At 40.3% G+C, this 10,630-nt stretch overlaps 1 long non-coding RNA gene across 1 annotated transcript; it reads left to right on the forward strand.

Moving 5' to 3' along the window:
• Positions 1–655: 655 nt before the first annotated feature.
• LOC121812503 lies at positions 656–10,036 on the forward strand. The gene is made up of 2 exons (XR_006053097.1): positions 656–1,488; positions 7,181–10,036. It is a non-coding gene; the product is annotated as an uncharacterized LOC121812503 (long non-coding RNA).
• Positions 10,037–10,630: the final 594 nt, after the last annotated feature.

Genomic DNA, 10,630 nt, shown 5'->3' on the forward strand with positions numbered 1-10,630 from the left:
CAGAGAAAATAGCTGCACTATTTAATAGCAGAGACATGTAAATACTTTGCATTACACTTTGAATCCACTACCTTAAAAGAGCTCCAATTTACAGATAGAAATGTCAAAAATGTTACAACTATCCCCGGTCTCCCCTACTTTTAGTTACTGACTTTGACAAAATGTAACAGTCCCACTGACCTGCAGCCCCCTTTGTTTGTGTGCCATTGGCCCCTTTCGTAATCTATTCATGAGTGCAGCTAAAAATCACGTAGGGGTGAGCACATGGAAAAATTCCTGTTTGTTATGACATTCACCACAAGACCATTAGCACTGTATAATCAAAATGAGAGTTATCCACAAGAATGATGTTACTGAATAAAAATTTAAAAGATTTATTGATTGCTGCTTGCAGTTACTAACTCATAAGCCTGTGGTGGTTCTAAGTACACTTTGTTTCACAGTTTCTCTCACTTCTTTTTGTTGTTTGCTGGTGCTTGGTTAGTGTCCAGGGTTTGTGAAGAAAGCAAATTTTTGCCTCCAGCACATGAAGGCCCCACAAACACAATTAGAGGCCCATCATATTTGTGTTTGGCCAATAGGAAGGCGGATCTGGATTTCTTGCGGGAGGGTCAAGTTATGAAGACACTGCTAGCGGGATACCGGAAGTTTCGCACCTAAACGTATCAGTTGTCAAAATGATGCTGTAGGAAGGTTGATTCAGACAAATAGGGATAGAATAAAATTAAATAAGATTACCGAACTTTGGTACAGCATTCATCAGCACACATCTGATAGGCAGAATCTGTGGTTCATTTTAAATGACTGCTAAAAACTATTTTCTATAGGTTAGCGTTTCTTCATAGTTTTGCCCATTATTTATGCCCTTTTGTTCTTTCTACATGTGTGTATAGGCGTCTGTATACAAGAATAAATGAAAAACCCTGTGCTTGACTCTGTGTTTAGATGTATAATTATGTACGCTTATTTGTTGTGTTTTTATCTGTGACAGTGCTAGTGATGTTCAAATAATGCTTGTCGTTTTATTGTTGATATTGTTGTTAAAAAGGATCTAAACTAACAAGCCGATTAGCGGATACGTTTTTTAATAAAATCCAAAAACACACGAGCGCCATACACGGTATAGGCGCGCTCATCGTCTTATTCTGAAATTCCCAACCGGATGTGGCCTTGCATAAATCCCGTTGGTGTTCCGCCTGTGGAAAAGCGACCGTTGGAGCGTTTTCTCTTCACCGTGCTCCCATCCGTTGTGTCCGTCAGCGGCCATATCTACTGTAACCGCATTCATTCATTTTTAGACGCACTGCTATTTTTTTCTTGAACTAAAAGACGGCTATTTAGTGAGAAAGCCGTGAGCATCTCGTTGTTTCGTTACCCTCTCGGACGTTTGTCGGTTTATGCCTCGGTGAGTGTCCGTTGAAGGCTGGGTGGTAACAGTTCGGCTTCACGATGATCGAGCGACCAGAAACCGCGGTTCCCAGCATCGCTGTAAGTACACCACTCTTCACAACACGTCTGTGGCTTTTTCCGCCAATTAAACTTATTATAATAAACTCCTCAACCGTTACCGTGGGTTTCTGGCTCCGCTGGTATTGACTTGGAGGATTGCAGACCAGGCTCCGTTAAAAAATGTTCCGTTTTAGGGTGGTTCAGATTTTTACAAATACCAGCCTTTGACTGAGACGTAATTTTCATCTCCTGCGATATGAATATAATGTGGTGAACACTCCGGCGTTAAATTTGATTGACCATATAATAAGTACTTCACTATATGGCATCATTTTAAAGCGAATCACGTCTCATTCCTCCTGTGTAGCCTCGTTTTTTAAATGAAGCGATGTTTGAATGACGAACAATGACTTTAATTTGTTTTAATATGTGGAGGTGGATTCTGTGTCAATTTACCTTTTGGACAGCGCAATTATGGTGTTGCTTATAAAATGTCACTGTTTTGAACAGAGCCTGGCTTGAGAGCTCCCATAACAGAGCAGCACGTATCGGGGGGTACGTGGTCTGGTGTCAATTATCGCTGTGTGCACAAAGAGATGGGCTTAGTGGGGTTTCTTTTAGGAGTATTTACACAGAGTTACTTGTCTAATTTTTAAACGCTGCGACTGTGAGACTCAGATCGGTTTGCTTTTCCATGCCAGAGTCCCTTAAAGAAATATCACTTTTTAATATTCTTAACAACAGCTTTGGCACAGTGGCCCTGACCCTCGGGTCAGTGGGGCTGTGGCCCTTTCAGTCCTCTTTATTTGCATGTTGTTGGCTTTGTTCAGGGCATTTTAAACTGACACTTAGATTTAGCAATGAGTCCCTGCTCACCACACAACACAGCACACATTGTATTTCTGCCGCATCTGTTTGTAATCCAGTACGAGGTGATTGGCAGTGACTCCCCCAGGCATAAAAGTGTGCACGGTGCTAAAAAATAATCAAAGAAAACATACATTCACTGTGCTCATATGAATCAACGTTTAAGCGATGCATTATTTAGCACACAATGCATTAATATTGAAGTTGAAAACAGCTGAGGAGGCAGTGAGAGGGCCACAGCATCAGCTGCTGCATGCATGAGGGGGTGGACTTGGCATCACAGATGATGTCAGTGAACCAAGCAGCTACTATCACCACTGGGTTAGACTGGGGGATGGGGTAGTATGAATGGTATGGACTGACTAGCCTTCCTCTCTCATCCCCCATTACTTCCTTCTTTACAGTCCCTTGCCTGTTGCTCAGTTAGTCACTTTCTCGTCAGAAATAGCCACACTGCAGCTGTTACACCAATGTGAATATTATGCGGAAATGTGATGTATGATAGTGCATGCATACTATTTTATTCATGTAGTGTCCCATCTGATCCACAGACTCTCCGCTAACCACCCACTCACACTTTTTTTGTGAGCTAAATGCTGACTGGTTTCACTAATACATGCTTCCATATAGTTAAAGATCCACTGCAGTGTGCTGTGTGAGCTACATGGAAACAGATCAACCATCATAGGTGGTATCTTGTGTAACCAGTGGCAGATTTGGGTGTGGGCAGCAGCTGGAACTTACTCTCATCTGGCAGGCGGCCACACACTTTGGCAGCAGCCCTGTTATGCTTCATTCAAGCAAGGTAATAACAGAGATACACTTACCCAACTTTTTTACTTGTCTGATGCAGTAGAGATGCCTTGGTTTTGGGTATGAGCTGATACTGAGTTCTAATTCAGAGCTAGTGTTAAATTAGTGAGCTGTATACCTCACCACGAGGGAACATTTATTTTTACAAAGATAGGAAAATAAATGAACCGAAGACGTCTAAGAATATACATTTACTGAATGTGGATTTATTATAACTAATAAATAAACTAAAATCAGAATCACCTGTTTTTCCGCTTTGTTTTTCCTGCATTTGTTTAATTTCAGCACAGCGTGAGAATTTTTATCTGTATACAGCTGATACTTATGGACATGCTAGTCTCTCCTTTCTCTATTCTCACTGTGAGTGCATCCCATCACACACAAACACATCAGGTGTGCAATGGAGCTCTAAGAGTCAGGTGATGTGAATTATTAAAAATCAAGGTGATCTCATTATGTAACTGTAAGTGTGATTAAAGTTTGCTAGCAAATGTTTCTGCTGATTTACACTTCAGAGTGAAATCTTCCACTTAACTGAGGAACCTTCTTAAACAGTTGCCATAACCTGACATACCTCCCTGGAAGAAGAAATAATAATTATAGCGTCAGCAGGAGTACTCACATATGTCTGGAGGTAGATTACTGAAACTATCCCTAATGGATGTGAGGGAGCGTACTGTGAAGTGCCCTCAGGGGAAAAAGAAAAATGGCTACAAGAGTGGGGACCCTGGAGGGGGAAGTCCCAGCATTTTATTTGTTTCTGTCTGCTGGCAACGTAAATAAAACATCGAGGCACAACCACACAGTACTTAACACATAATGCATCAGCATAAATGCCGGCAATGACGTTGGCCACTTATGTAGGTTACGTTGTAGGATCTAGATTCTAAATCAGACCATAGACTGAACATAACCACAGTGATGAAATGGAATAGAGGGTGAAGGCTAGGGCTGGGCTATATCATACCGTTCGCGGTAATACTGGTTTCAGCTATTGGTGTTTTGAGTTTGCTTTTCTTTCTAATTATGTGACAAACGTGGCTTTCTGTGAGGAACAGACACTCCAAGAAGTTTGTGCTTCACTTCTCCCAAGGTTAAAATGGTAGTATTTAGTGTAATTAGTCTGTTAGTGCTAATTAACAAGTATGGATGTATGTGCTTTTCATCCATGCAGTTTACAGATGTAGCTTGCTAACATTAGCTTCAGAATATGTATTCCAGAACCGGCTGCTGACATCCTCGTAATAACATCCATCTTTCATAAACAGTGTATACACGGTTTATATACGTCTATTCTTCTTTGTATTCTAAAGCAGCCCTTTTGAATTATGAACTGGAAGTGGATATTACTGGCTGCCCTCTTGTCACTGTAGCACAGAGTGATACCCTGGAGCACTTTGCACAGAGATATCCACTGTATATTTGGAGAACGAGAGAGTCAAACGAGTGGATCAAAGTACCACAGTGATGTGTCTTTTGCTGTTGTCCTTCATCATTCCTTTCTTGCTTCTCTATATCTTTATATCGTCATGCTTGCATGAATTTGCACTTGTGGATGACTATAGTGCATGAGATCAGCGTTCCATGCTTCTTCTTTTTCACACAGCTTTACTCAGGCCATGTGGCTCAGATGTGTTTTTCTCTGTTTGGTGCTGTGAAGATCAATGCTGCGTATGTAACACACACTCTACTAGCGTCTGTGTGACTCAGGCATGGAAACACTGGAAAGTGCTTCAGGCAAGTTCAGAGTAGTTAAGCCTGCTGTCGACCTGTGTTCATCCCTAGTATTGATTATTTGCATAGATTGCTTCCTTTTTTTTCCCTTCTTGCTGCTGTCTGTGAGCTGTTAATATCCACTGTTGATGGTGGTGTGTAACTTAGAGTTTTCTGAATATCACAGATCTAAGGCTTGTACCGTGTTAATATCAGGTTAGATCCGTGGCAGGAAGTTTCCCCGAGGAACAGGAACCTGATGTGTCATTTTTGTAGTTATAAATGTAAAAATATAGCTACAGCCAGCATGTTGTATAGAACGCTTTGAGTACTCCGGGAGAGTAGAAGAGCACTATATAAGAATCAGACCATTTATACTTACCATTAATACAATTTATTATAGTGTTTGTCCAGCATTTTAAAAACATGAAACTCCAGGCACATTGTTTTGCTTGTGGAATGGAGGCGTCCATTTTGTGACAAATCATCTAGCCTTTGCAGTGACTTAACATAAAACTTAACATAAAAGAGTTTAGCATAAAACTGTTGCACTTCAAATATGTCATCAAATTAATTTTTGTAAATTTTCAAGGGTTTGTAAATTTAAGGGTTTGCAGCAGATAACTTAATACTCCAGAGGAGTTTTTCATAAATGGACACAAGCACTAAAAATGTTAGTAAATGTACTAAAAAAAGCTGAAATAACATGGTATGAATCATTTGACTGCAGTCACAAAGAAGCTTTTTTTCTGTACCATATCTAAATTTTGTCTCTAAATGATTTGGGACTGATGTAAGTTGATATTTTTGTTTTAGCTCACAGATCTTCTGGCTGGGTTTGTGGCACTTTCTGGTTAATTGAGTGTTGTCGTTGGGTGGGTGGGCAATGTTTACACCCAAGTTTGTGAATGTGATTACTTGAGAAAGAAGGAATGAGCTTCAAATGTATACCATAGGTGTATGTACTAAAAATCTCACACAAGTTTGAATCTCAGCGACCTCAAAGTCAAAGCCAGAGGTCAAGATTTCTGAAAATCCTGTGACTGCGATAACTCAAGAAGGAACTCGCCTAGGATTTTGAAATCGATACAATAGGTGATTCTACTGCAAACGCCTGTAGCTCAGGATTTGCAGCAAGTTGTTGTTGTTTGAATCTTCTTCACATCTAATGTGGAAAAGAAGTAGATTTGATGGAACAACTCTTACGATATATGACAGCTTGAATGTCAGAGTGCATGATATCACTGTAGATACTAAAGCAAGCAAATGTAATTATAATGGTGGTGTCTGGTTCTGGGTTGGAGGGGCTTAAAGAAGTGTGTCTGAGGTCAATAGTTGATTCAAAAGTAGATGTGGCAGGAAATGGTTATCACTCTCTGTTTCAGTCTTTCTGAGGCATTCTCTGCCTTTTACCAAGAGTCAGCTGGGACAGTTGACACTAGTTACTGACTAGTTAAGTCAAAAACAAGAAATTCAGGAGCAAAACATCTGAAATTGATCGAGTGGTTAAATTTCTGCAATAAAAATATGTTTCCTACACTGGCAATGATGCAGTCCATTTTGAAAATTCTAATTTTCCAAATGGTTCAGGAAAAGACAAACGCACAAATTTTGACACTTTTCTAAAAATGGTTAAAGTGTTTATGGAATGGAGAAAGGGCTGCTGACTTTAGCTGTGGGTGGTTTTTAACCTCTCAGTGCTGCACTTTCCATCAGTGCCACGCCTGGCAGCCTCAGAGGTCAGCAATCGATGTGTTTGGAGGGCGGGGTTTTATTTTGACAGCAGGCTGGGAGATACGGAGAGGTAGAGGGAGATCAGTGATCCGGCCTGCCTTCAGTACGGCCGGTCTTTCATGCGGGACATGATGGACACAATTCACGTAGGACCTTCTTCCTTTGCTCGTCTTCATTCTCTTTGTTTGTGTGTTCTTGTGTTTATTGAGGAAATGATTGGCCTCGTGTATTGGTGTTTTCCACTTTCATTTTTCATGGACTTTGACAGAATTGACTCGACTTCCTCTTTCCATCGAAGAGAAAACCTGTTATTTCTCTCTTCTACTCACTTCTGTTCCCCTTATAGCAGTCTTTATGTATTGAACCCAGCTGTACTTCATCTCTTAGAGGCTCTGCCACTGTAGCACAGGAAAATTCTAGTAACAGGTTTACAAAAGCAAGATTTGTGTCACCTTGTGTGTCCAAATCCAGCTGTTTGTCTTAACAAGTGCATAAAGCTCCAGCTATTCCAAACATATATTTATTCTGATGCGTGTTTAAGAGTCTGAGTGTGTTATTGATTCATGCTGTTGATCTCTTTGACAGAATGTGTTTTTTGTTTCAGCAGCGGAACCTAGAGGGCTACGTGGGCTTTGCCAACCTCCCCAACCAGGTGTATCGGAAGTCTGTCAAAAGAGGGTTTGAGTTCACATTAATGGTTGTAGGTAAGTTGGAAACATCAACACCTTGACTGTAAGTGAGGACACTCATGTGCATGTTTGCTTCTATTGTGTGTACACCTGCCACTGCTGTGCGTTTTCCATTGCTGCGTGCATGAGTCATCAGCACAGGTTCAAAGACAGTAAAACATGTGCGGCATCCCATACATGTCACATTCAGCTGCTCAGGATGAAGAGTTGACAGTTTAAAAGGCAGTTAAAGGCTTCGAGGTGTTGTTCAGTGATGAAGAAAGTGTGTCTGTCACCTTAGTAAAAGATGGATTTCCACAGTTTCCCACAAGGGTTTTCTCACGTTCCTCTGGCCAGGACGCACAATGACACATCAGTGTGTTTTGGATGACTTCATTTGGAAAGTAAGCTGCAGGATGTCTGGTGCAAAATGTGGCTAACTGCATTACAGAGCAGGGGAAGTGGACAGGGGAGTGGTGGAACAATGGCTTGGATTGTCTATATAGATCTGAAGCAGAAGGTGGTCCACGGTTATTTTGATTGTAACAGATACGACTTTTACTTTTGTTGTTGTTGTAAATATGTCCTCCGTGTTTGTTCAGCTGTCACACATTTTGCTATGTATTTTTCACATAATGCTAAATATGTAAAAGGTCACTTTTTCACCAAGTTTTTTTCACCAGCCAGTGCAATCCTAACTCGGGCATATAATGGCACAACACAAAGATTCAGATTTGTTTCTACCGTGTGGCTAGTTTGCCGGCTACTATAACTTAGCTACACATCTGTCTGGCTGTAGGTGTTTTGTTGCTGATTCTTTTCTATCTTTATACTGATTCTCAGATACAATATACTGTGTATATACAGCAACAGGACACTAGAATATAATAACATGCAACAGCACAACAACAGTGCAGAATAATCATGTTTCTCATCACTGCCAGTCTTCAAAAAAACATCCACATGCCTTATCTGTGTGCTTCAGTTTCTCTTGTTTTGCATACTTCTTTGTCAGGAGTGTTAGTTTGTCTCTCTGCGTTCTCCAGCTTTATTACCCCATCTCTAACCCTAAAGTAAATAATACCATCTGACGTTAGTGCTTAGCTCTGTGTAGCCGAACTTCCTTATTTGGCCACAACAGGGAAATGAAACTTACAATATGAGTCGATCTTAAAGGAAAAATTCCAAAATTTTGGGAAACGCTCTTAGTGGCTTCCTGAAAAGGAATTGTCTTTAGCAGACTGAAGAATGGACTCATTTCTAACTCATAGTAACTAAAAGCAAGTCAATATTGGTAACCAATCGCTGTTGCTCTGTTTTGCTACTGATTTGACTTTTGGGGAAAAAATATTTCTTGTTGTGCTTTAGAAATATTCTTTGTTTTTGTCTTAAACTGAACAACTTTTAAAGAGGTCATAAATCTAACTCTGTAGCCTGTGGTGACCCCGAGCTGTTCAGTGAATGGAGAGAGACATTAACGCAAAGAGGCGTCCACTCATTATTGTCTCAGTCTGGGGTTTTAGTTTCCTGTTTAGTAAACAGCCACTGTGGAGGAGCAGTCGAGTGACAGTTTGGGAGAGGGCCACAAAGATCCACAATCAGCACCATCCTGTTTCAGGGTTTCTCACACGCGGGCCCCTCTGTCGCGTCTCAGATTTCTTAGCATGCAGCAGCATATAAATTTCACACATAACTAGCGAGCACGTTTTAAAGAGAAAGTTCAGTGGAAAGTTTCTCAGCTGCAGTCTGTTCCTGTATTCATCACACTGTTGTCTGAAAACTCTTGTTTTATTTAAACAGCACAGAGTGCAAAGACACTGATCACAAATTCTAGTACATCATGTTTTACCCGATTTATCAGGGTTACTGGTAAAAACTTGCATCATAATTATCATTTTTGAAATCTTAAAAAGAAAACACACAAAAAAGAAAAAAAATACATCTTATTAATACTGGCTAATTAGGATTCAGTTACACACGAATACTTGTTGGTTTTGGGGACGAGGCTCTGAAGGCGAAGAATCTTATCACAGGGAGGTTTTTGGTATGGTACTGCATACATGCACTGGAGAAAAAAAATGTGACAGGAAGGACCTGCTGAGACTCTGGATTAATCCATAGTGTTGCTGAAACAGCAACTAGTGTGTTTCTGTCTACCCAGATAAAGAGCTTAACGGGTTAAAAGTACCAATTAAATATGCAGGGCCACTTGTAATTGTGAAGTTGGCTCATGCAGCTTCAACACTTTTTGCAGCTTCTGTTGTTATATCTGTTAACATAATCAAACTGCGTTTTGTTTTGTTTTTTTGTCATGTTAGGCGTTTACTTTTGCTGTTACCCTGAACAGATTTCCAGAGCAGTAGGTTAAACATTTGCGTCTTTATCATAAAATGCGGACTCGACCAAATATGAGGCTCATAAAAGTCACGATCACAGAACAATGTATTTTAATGGAGAAGTTGCAGAGGGGAAAAAAAGGAAATACCAGTGTTAGAAAGAGAGACAGAAGAGCTGATTATGTTTTGACTTGACGAGCAGCCAACTGGAGCTACAGTCTAAGACTAAAGGTTGGCTTCAGTTCTGCTGTACTTGGCATTGTCACGAAGTGTGAAAGCTCAGCTGGCCTCTGAGGCCGTGCATTGTTCTGCCGCACTTTTGGAAAGACAGATGGTGAAATATTAGACGACTGGGCTGATGCCTGCAGCTCACTTGCTCAGATTCCAGTAGTGCAAGCAAACACTTGAGCTTATTGTTAAGGCTTGACCTTAGAAACAAAAATGACCCCCCCCCCCCCAAAAAAAAAGAATTTTAAGTAAATATTACACTCTTAATCTATTAAATGGTAAAAATGGTAAATGGTCTGTATTTGTATAGCGCTTTTCTAGTCCCTAAGGACCCCAAAGCGCTTTACACAACCTGTCATCCACCCATTCACACACACATTCACACACGGGTGATGGCAAGCTACATTGTAGCCACAGCCACCCTGGGGCGCACTGACAGAGATTTTTTTTTTTTTTTTTTTTTTTAAATGAAATTCAGTTTTTATTTTATTTATTTGGGGAATAAAGGAAAAATAAATCTCTCCTCTGCTCTGTTTCACCTTGAGTCTTTTTGTTTTTTTTTGTTTTTTGTTTTTTCCCCCCACAGATCATAGGAGAGAGGGGTTAAAATAACCTTACCCAGGTTAACAGCTATTTGTTACTTGCAATTTTTGATAAGATAAGACTTTATTGATCCCACAACAGGGAAATTTTTGCGTCACCTCAGCTCAGGTACAGACATCAGAAGGAAATACAAAAATTCAAATAAGTACAATCAATGAAAAAAAGTAAGATAATACACTATATACAATGGTAGCATACACAGTATGTGATTATGGATAT

This window comes from Haplochromis burtoni, unplaced genomic scaffold (genome assembly GCF_018398535.1).
Source record: "Haplochromis burtoni strain Fernald_Lab_line unplaced genomic scaffold, NCSU_Asbu1 Contig_627, whole genome shotgun sequence".
In the NCBI taxonomy this organism is placed as follows: Eukaryota; Metazoa; Chordata; class Actinopteri; order Cichliformes; family Cichlidae; genus Haplochromis; species Haplochromis burtoni.